The following is a 9,450-nucleotide window of genomic DNA, read 5'->3' on the forward strand; positions in this document are numbered from 1 at the left end:
CTACTCGGGACCCCAAAATTCCTCCCAAAACTCCCCTGAGACCCTCAAAATTCTCCCCAGGACTCCAAAAACCCCCTGGGACACCCAAAATTCCCTTCAGGACCCCAAAACCCCCCCTGGGACCCCCAGATTTCTTTTCAGGACCCCTGTGGGAACTCATAATGTCTCTCAGACATTTTTAGTGGTTCCAGGCCTTGGTCAGAAGCATTTGGGACCCTGGCAGGCAGCTGGAAACAGCTGTGATTGTGAGTTTGAGCCATGGAATGAGTTACCAATTTTGGAGGTGGAACAAGCAATCACAAAAGGTTAGATAGTATAGTAAAAGTAATTACAAAGTAGAGGGGAAATTTTTTTAGTATTGTACAAGGGGGTTTTAGCACATGTCCAGGGGGGTTTTCACTTTGTACATGGGGGTCAGGAGTTCTAAGATGGAGGAAAGTGGGCTGATCCTGTTCTTCCTCCTTCTTTTTCCTTACCTCCATGTTCTTGGTGATGTTGGCACTCACAGATTGGTTTAGAGTAGAAAAACACTTGGCAACGTAGGTAGTAGGTACTGGGGAATAATTGTAAACATGTTATACGTAATATATCTTATAAAAGATAGCAGCAGCCCTGGGTGGGGGGAGAGACGAAGAAGACAGCAGATAGAGAGGATGTCAGGGTGTGTGTGTGCCTCTACCCAGGCCGCTGATCAAACAGCCGCAGTGCAAGAACATAATCTGTTAGATAACTAGCGATAAACTGCCTTGAGACTGAACAGCTAAAGCCTGCGGAGTTTTTCTTTGGAAGCACGGGTTGGAGGAGGAATTTCACCACATGAGACCCCAGAGAAAGGCTGGGGTTCTCACAAACCCCAAATTCCTCCTGGGACCCCCCACAAACTCCCAGAAGTCCCCAAAATTCCCGTCAGAACCCCAAACCCTCCCCAGGACACACAAAATTCCACTCGGGACCCCCAAAATTCCTCCCAAAAAACCCCCAAGACCCCTAAAATTCTCCCCAGGACACCACAAGCCCCCCTGGGACACCCCAAATTCCCATCAGGGTCCCTGAAATTCCTCCTGGGAGACCCAAAACCCCACTGAGACCCCCAAAATTCTCTTCGGGACCCCAAACCCCCCCCCGGGAGCCCCAAAATTCCCATCAGGGTCCCCGAAATTCTTTCTGGGACCCCCCAAAAACTTCGTGAGACCTCAAAATTCCCTTCAGGACCCCAAACCCACCCCCAGGACCCTCAAAATTCTGGTCGGGACCCACAAAATTCCTCCCAAAACCCCCCTGAGACCATCAAAATTCCCTTTGGGACCCCAAAACCCCTCCCGGAACGCCCAAACTTCCATTTGGGACCCCAAAAACCCCCCTGGGACCTCCAAAATTCCCATCAGGGTCCTCGAAATTCCTCCTGAAACCCCCCAAAACTCCTTGAGACCCCAAAATTCCCTTCAGGACCCCTAAATTCCTCCTGGGACCCCCCAAAACCCCCTGAGACCCCCAAAATCCACTTGAGGACCCCAAACCCCCCCCAGGACCCACAAAATTCTACTTGGGACCCCCAAAATTCCTCCCCAAGACCCCCTGAGACCCCCAAAATTCTCTCCAGGACATCACAAGGCCCCCTGGGACACCCAAAAACCTCTCCAGGACCCCAAAATCCCCCCTGGGACTTCCAAAATTCCCTTTGGGACCCCAAAACCCCCCCTGGGACCCCCAAATTTCCCTTCAGGACCTCAAAATTCCTACTGGAACCCCCAAAAAACTCCCAGAAACCCCCAAAATTCCCTTCAGAACCCCAAACCCTCCCCAGGACCCACAAAATTCCACTCGGGACCCCCAAAATTCCACCCAAAAACCCCCTGAGACCCTCAAAATTTTCCCCAGGACTCCAAAACTCCCCCTGGGTTGGCCAAAATTCCCTTTGGGACTCCAAAACCCCCGCTGGGACCCCCAAAATTCCTATCAGGGTCCCTGAAATTCCTCCTGGGACCCCCCAAAACCCCCTGGGACCCCCAAAATTCTACTTCAGGACCCAAACCCTCCCCAGGACCCACAAAATTCTCTTTGGGACCCCAAAATTCCTCCCAAAAACCTCTTGAGATACCCAAAATTCTCCCCAGGACTCCAAAACCCCCCCTGGGACGCCCAAAATTCCCTTCAGGACCCCCAAAACCCCACTGGGACCCCCAAAATTCCCTTCGGGACCCCAAAACACCCCTTGAACCCCCAAAATTCTATTTGTCACCCCAAAACACCTTCTGGGACCTCCAAATTTCTCTTTAGGACCCCTGAAATTCCTCCTGGGACCCCAAAAACTCCCTGAGACCCCCCCAAAAAGCTCTCCAGGACCTCAAAACACCCCCTGGGATCCCCAAAATTCCCATCAGGGTCCCCAAAATTCCTCCTGGGACCCCCCAAAAACTCTCTGAGACCCCCTAAATTCCCTTCATGACTCCCCAAACCCCCCCTTGGGACTCCCAAAATTCCTCCTGGGATGCTGCAAAGACCTTCCAGAGCCCCCCAGGACCCCCCCAATTTTGGGTCCCCCCCCAATTCGGGGTTCCCCCCGATTTTTGGGTCCCCAGGCTGGTGGCTCATGAAGACGACCCCGACTCGGACCCCGAACGCCCCCTGGATTCAGCCCTCCATGTGTCCTTGGTATCAGAGGCTGGAATTGCAGAGTTGCCACTTTACCCCCAGACGTAATTTTTGATGTGGTTGTGCCACTTGAACAGTATTTGAAATCTGTTTGTGCTCTTGCAGCAGCATTTCCGAACCACAATGGAAATTTAGCCCTTCTGCCTGGGGCTGCTCACAGAATCGTGGAATCCCAGAAGGGTTTGGATGGGAAGGCACCTTTATTTAAAGCTCGTCCCGTTCCACCCCTGCCATGGGCAGGGACACCTTCCACCATGCCAGGGTGCTCCAAGCCCTGTCCAGCCTGGCCTTGGACACTTCCAGGGATCCGGGGGCAGCCACAGCTTCTGTGGGCAACCTGTGCTGGACAGCAGCTTTGAAAGGCAGAGTGAAGTACAGCTGTGATTTTTGTGCTGCCCCTAACATTGTATTGCCTGGCAAATGTGCCTTTGGGGTTTTTTGGGGTTTTTTGTTTTTTGGTGGGTTTTTTTTTTAGGTTTTTTTGGGTGGTTTTTTTTTTTTTCTTTCTTTTTTTTTGTGACTAAAAAGCTACCTTGTGTTCCTGGAATGTTGCATTCTACCTCTGTTGTTTTCCCAGTAAGTCTGGATCCTCTGCTTACATTTTTTCCTTCGCTTATTAGATGTCGTGGATGTGCTGGCTGTTCTGATGGAGGGCAGTGATGGCTTAGATGAAGGAATTGGGTTCTCTTTAAATGAAGACATGATTATCCAAACATTTCCCTTCAGTGCTGTTGTCCCTGCTGCATGAGCAGCCAGGAATATGCTGTTGTTTCAGTCTGAAAATGGAACAGGTACAGGGTTTTTTTTTATGTTTTATGTGTCATTTCTAGCAGTGGAGTGAAAGCAGCATCACTTCTACCCTCTTGTAATAATTTTTTACCATTTATCATTTTTTACCTTGAGGCATTTTATTATCTTCCCTGCAAGCAGCAGGAGGTGCAGATTCACGGTGCTTTGTGCTCAGGAGGGGCATTGAAGCTCTGTAGGTGCTTCTGCCCTTTTTCCCTGACCCTGAAGAGAAGGGACACTGTCCCTGCATGGACAGTCTTGGTGTGGAAGTAGCTGGCCTCAGTAACAGCGTTTTAAGGGCAGAGCGTGGCGATCAGGAGAGGAAGGTGGTTCCCGTGCCTGTGGGCAGCTCTTCCTGAGAGCAGGGAGAGGGGACTGCCTTGTTAAGTAGGAAGTGGGTGCGTTTCCCAAGGAAAACTTCAGAAATTAAGCTCCAGGGGCAAACACTGTGAGGTTCTACCACCTCCTTGAGGACATCCTTAAAACCACCGGGGCATCAGCAGGGCTTGGAGCAGGACTGGCCAACCCCAGAGCACCTCACGAAGCCCTCTGTGTGTATGTGGCAGTCGAGTAGCACCTGGGGGGTGCTGAAAGTCCCAGTTCTGAGAGAAAATTCTGTTTAACTCGTACACGTTGGCTGGGTGTGTCCCCCCAGTACAGCTCGGTTCTTCTCTGAGGCGGTGCCTGGCAGGGTCTCTCCCTGTTAAGGGCCGGGCGTGTTTTTGGCACAACACGGTGAAGGTGGATTATTTGCTTAAGCAAGAGCTGATGATGTCTGGAGGGTTTTTCAGGTACCTCAGCGGCCAGGAGCACCTGTCTAGGTCACTAGGAACACTTTTTGATCTCGATCAGTTCTTTTCTGCGTGAGGCTCTGTGGGCTGCTGGCAAGGCCCAAAGTAAGGAAGGTTGCCCCAGTGTCCGTGCTCATGTCAATAGTTTAATTTATTTGGCTTTTCTAGGAGCAGACGTCGTGGAGGACCTTGGTGCTGTTTTCACTGGCCTCCTGCACTCTCCGAGAGAACCCCTTGCTCCCTGCGTGACGTTCCAGCTCTGTGACAAAGCTGATAAGTATCCTCAGCTCTACCAGTTTAACCAATACTATAGGCTCTGGATGCCCAAGCAGTCCCAGGAACCTGTGGTATGGAATCCCTGAAGTCACTGAATTCTTGAGCCAGTATTCCTATAAAATCCTCACAGTTGACAGAGGTAACATTTCCATCAGAAACAGTGTTTTTATTGAGGAGGTAATTCTGCATCTCTTGTTGATCGTGCTGGGGACACACGTTTGCTCCAGGGCTTTTCTCTGATGGCACAAGAGGTCTCTGTGGTGTTTGGGAGGCGATGCCAGGGCTCAGGGCTCATACAGAGACTCCTCACCGGGCACAGCAGAGCCTGGTGTGTGCTGTGGCCTCTGTTTACAGCACCCGGAGTTCCCCCGGGTGGGTGGAGGATCACAGGCCCCTGGGCTGGGTTTTGTGAGTTTTTCTCAGCTCAGCAGTGTGAACACTCCAGATGCCCCTGGGGACACTGCTGGACAGCATCCATCCACTCCCTCCATCCACTCATTTGTACCCAGGAATGTAGGAAACTCTGACTGGGGACGGGCAGTAGTTTTGAAAATCATGCCCTAGCCTTTTTCTCTAGGAACAAACCAAGAGAGTGCCCTGAAAGCACCGGAGGGGCTGCAGGGGCTGAAGGGAACAGAAAGGGCTCCCGGCACCTTTTGCCTCCGTTCTCTGCCATTCCCCAAAAGGCATCGCAGTCCTGGAAGAGGTGTTTGTCATGCAGGCTGCCAAAATGAAGACCTGTAAAATCCTAGCTCTGCCTTTTGTTTAACGTGTTCTTACTTCCTATTTATGTCATCACAGAAAGCAAGGAAAGAATAAATGTGTCTGGTTCCCACTATTGCTCTGTGCAGGCATTTTTAAAGGCTGCTGTAGTTCTATCCTCTTTTTCCACTCCAAGCTTGACTTTTCCCCTCCTTTTTCAAGGTCTGCTGCTTTGGGTGTCCCAGGCAGGGCTGGGTTCCTCGGCAGGGGTCTTAGGAGTTGGTGCAGATTCTGCTTTTTCCGAAGGTGTATCAAAGTGTGCCGGCAAAAGGACTGTTTTCTCCAGGGGAAAGCTTTCTCTCAATGACCATCAATGCATGTATGTGTTTTAATCATGTAACCAGGTGGATTAAGAAAAGCCAACACCTGTAGCAGATTTCTGTTGGATCTGTGTCTGTGAGAAGTGGGCTGTGTGCTGGAGAGGGAGAGACCAAGAGACGCTGTTGGAGAGTGGCAACAGCAGCAGGTGCGAGCTGTTAAGTTGATGAGGAGGAGGGGCGTGTCCTGCCGGGGGGAGGTTATTTAAGGGTGAGGCTTTGCCTCAGCCGGGTTTTGCACAGAGCTGCTGGAGAAGTGGAGTTTGTGGGGGGCTCGCGGGGCTGTCTCCTGGAAGGACGGTGGGCGCTTTGGACAGGGTCCGGGGGATCACCTGGATACACACTTGGATACGTGGAGCATTGCTCAAAGGAGGAGCCCAGGGACAAACCTTTGTGCCGAGAAGCAGCAGCCAAGCAGGTGAGCCGGTGCTGTGCCTTTATAGCGGGGACTTTTCTCCTTTCCCTTTGAAATTTCGTCATCCTGGGGTTGAATTGGAGGGGGCAGTCCTGTGGTCCCACCTTTTAAGGGGTTTGGATTGAGGTAAAATTCTCCCTTTTGCCATCATTTGAGGAAAGCTGCTTCTTTTCTTCTCTTCTAGGGGACACGATTGAAGGGAAGCCTACATTTCTTTTCCCTTGTTAGGGTGAGGTGAGCGCCGGAGCGTGGCATCAGTGTCGGGGCTTCAGAGGAAGGGAGCTGCAGCCGTGGCAGCGCTGGCAGGGCGGGGATCGGGCTGTGCCGCTGCATTCGGGGCGCTTCTTCTGCCCCCGGCCCGGCAGCGAAGGGTCCGGCGCGGAGCCCTGCCGGCAGTGCCGGGGCTGGCCGGGGCGGAAGGGGAGCTGGGCGCGGCTGGGCTGCCGCGGGCCCGCCGGAGCCGCGCCGGTGCGAGCCGTGCGGAGCCGAGCGGAGCTTTGGCCGGGCCGGCGGGCGGGGGAGGCGGCGCGGGCGCCGCGCCGGTGCCGCCGCTCCGTCCGCTCCGGGCGCGGGGCTCGGGCGCCGCCGGGGCCCCCCGGGCCCGGTGCCGGCCCCACCGGGCCGGGGGCAGCGGGCGGGGGTCTCCTGGCCTGGCGCCACCTCTTCCTGCCGGAGGAGCCGCTTTCCTGCCGGAGCCGCGCTGCGCCCGGGGCCGGGAGCGCGGCTTCGCATCTTCCAGCCTCCCTCGCTGCGGTGTTTCTTTAGGGTCTCATCAATGTGTTTTAAGGATTTTGGGGCTATTTTTAGAGCTCTTCTAGGAATATTTAGAGATATTTTTTAAACGTTCTTTGGGGGTTTTTAGGGGTGTTTTAGGGGCTTTTTAAAGTAGAGTATTTTTATTGTATTTTAAGGGCATTCTGAGGCTATTTTCATGTTTTTGTCGGGGTTTAAAGACATTTTGAAGATGAGGGTTTTTTTAGGGCATTTTTGTGGGTTTTTTAGGGTCTTTTCATGGCATAGAGGCTGAGGGACAGCTTGAGGGTGACAGAGGCTGGGAGCTGAGGGAGGAACAGGGGAGGGGACAGTGGGTGACACAGAGAGATGCTGAGGGGGGCAGGGGCAGCTGGAGGGTGACACAGAGAAGCTGGGGGCTGAGGAGCAGAGGAGAGGGGGCTTGAGGGGCAAAGGGGGGTTCGAGGGTGACAGCCAGAGCCTGAGGGCTGGGGGGCTGAGGGAGGGGTCAGGGGTGAAGGGAGAGGGTCTGAGGGCTGGACAGTCCAGTGGGGATCAGGGCTACAGCGTACAGCTTAGGAGGCAAGTTAGGGTACAGGTGCAGCACCCCTCACCCAGCCCTAACCTCACCCTAAGCAGCCTTTTCCCTTTTCACCCCTAACAACAGCAGCACAGCACAGCAAGCCTGACAGCGAGACCACACCGGAAGCCTCCCAGTGGGACAGGGCAGCGACCCTCGCACCAGGACAACGCCAGAACCCTCAGAGGACAACAGGACCCGCTGCGAAAAGGTAGGGATGACATCTGTGGGCTAGAGGGCAACAGGAAGGGGTTTGGAGGCAGAGCAGGCTTCCTTGAGTGTTTTTTTTTGCAGGGCTATTAGGGGATTTTTGAAGGCTTTCTCTGGCATCTTTTAGAGAATTGTTATACCTTCCTAATGGCTATTTTAGAATTCCTTGGTGTATTTTTAGGGTCAGGATGAGGGCGAGACAGGATGCCCACTGAAAATGTGGAGCATTACTGGAATGCTTTGGGAAGGTGCCAGTGGAGGGCCAGTGGGTAAGGTGCCATGATGCTGGTCTGAAGGTTGTGAATTCTGAGCAAAGCAAAGTGGTTGTGGTTAGGGTTATATGGTGGCAGATTTCCCAAGGAGAAATCAAGCACAGAAAAAATCAAGCCGAAGCTTTGTACTGTCAGATTAAAACAGGTATTCGGCATGAAAAAAAATCCCTGAGTACTTGGGGGTGGGAGATGCAAGATGAGGGAAATCCAGTGAGGATTTGACATTGAGGAAGCAAAAGGAAACGTGGGACCTGAAAACCAAGGGGATCGCAGGGCCCTGCCAATGAATGAGGGATATCTACATAGTGAAAGCAAATTCAGAAGCCCAGATTCCTGATGTCAGTTTGTAGGGCTCCCTTGGGTGTATCAGGGCAGCACAAGTTTGAGTTGGGGACAACTTCGGTCTGGGCTCCCTCCTTCGATATAAGGATTTTTTGCAGTCAGGACCAGGGGCCACTGGGCACATCCTTTGGCCATTTTCTCTGGAAAAGAAAACTCAGCAGTCCAGGTTCCTAATGTCAGTTTGTAGGGCTCCCTTTGGTCTATCAGGGCAGCACAAGTTTAAGATGGGGAGAATTTCGGTCTGGGCTCCATCCTTCGATATAAGGATTCTTTGCAGTCAGGGCCCAGCCCAAGGCCAGGGGCCCCTGGGCACACCCTTTGGCCATTTTCCCTGGGAAAGAAAACTCAGCAGTCCAGGTTCCTGATGTCAGTTTGTAGGGCTCCCTTGGGTCTATCAGGGCAGCACAAGTTTGAGGTGGGGACACCTTCGGTCTGCGCTCCGTCCTTCGATATAAGGATTTATTGCAGTCAGGGCCAGGGGCCCCTGGGCACATCCTTTTTCCATTTTCCCTGGGAAAGAAAACTCAGCAGTCCAGGTTCCTGATGTCAGTTTGTAGGGCTCCCTTGGGTCTATCAGGGCAGCACAAGTTTGAGGTGGGGACAACTTCGGTGTGGGGTCCATCCTTCGATGTAAGGATTTTTTGCAGTCAGGGCCAGGGGCCCCTGGGCACATCCTTTTCCCATTTTCCCTGGGAAAGAAAACTCAGCAGTCCAGGTTCCTGATGTCAGTTTGTAGGGCTCCCTTGGGTCTATCAGGGCAGCAGAAGTTTGAGGTGGGGACAACTTTGGTCTGGGCTCCATCCTTCGATATAAGGATTCTTTGCAGTCCGGTCCCAGCCCAGCGCCAGGGGCCCCTGGGCACATCCTTTTTCCATTTTCCCTGGGAAAGAAAACTCAGCAGTCCAGGTTCCTGATGTCAGTTTGTAGGGCTCCCTTGGGTCTATCAGGGCAGCACAAGTTTGAGGTGGGGACAACTTCGGTGTGGGGTCCATCCTTCGATATAAGGATTTTTTGCAGTCAGGGCCAAGGGCCCCTGGGCACATCCTTTTTCCATTTTCCCTGGGAAAGAAAACTCAGCAGTCCAGGTTCCTGATGTCAGTTTGTAGGGCTCCCTTGGGTCTATCAGGGCAGCACAAGTTTGAGGTGGGGACAACTTCGGTGTGGGGTCCATCCTTCGATATAAGGATTCTTTGCAGTGAGGCCCCAGCCCAGCGCCAGGGGCCCCTGGGCACATCCTTTTTCCATTTTCCCTGGGAAAGAAAACTCAGCAGTCCAGGTTCCTGATGTCAGTTTGTAGGGCTCCCTTGGGTCT

At 53.1% G+C, this 9,450-nt stretch overlaps 1 long non-coding RNA gene across 2 annotated transcripts; it reads left to right on the forward strand.

Moving 5' to 3' along the window:
- The first annotated feature begins 1,890 nt into the window (after window positions 1-1,890).
- Window positions 1,891-8,253, forward strand: LOC146764429 (uncharacterized). Of its 2 annotated transcripts, XR_014950851.1 has the most exons (5): window positions 1,891-3,443; window positions 4,401-5,736; window positions 5,905-6,005; window positions 6,187-6,236; window positions 7,402-8,245. It is a non-coding gene; the product is annotated as an uncharacterized LOC146764429 (long non-coding RNA). The 2 variants fall into 2 exon arrangements; XR_014950850.1 differs by having other exon boundaries at window positions 1,891-5,736; window positions 7,402-8,253.
- The last annotated feature ends 1,197 nt before the right edge of the window (window positions 8,254-9,450 follow it).

This window comes from Lonchura striata, chromosome 34 (genome assembly GCF_050655825.1).
Source record: "Lonchura striata isolate lonStrDom1 chromosome 34, ASM5065582v1, whole genome shotgun sequence".
Classification (NCBI taxonomy): domain Eukaryota; kingdom Metazoa; phylum Chordata; class Aves; order Passeriformes; family Estrildidae; genus Lonchura; species Lonchura striata.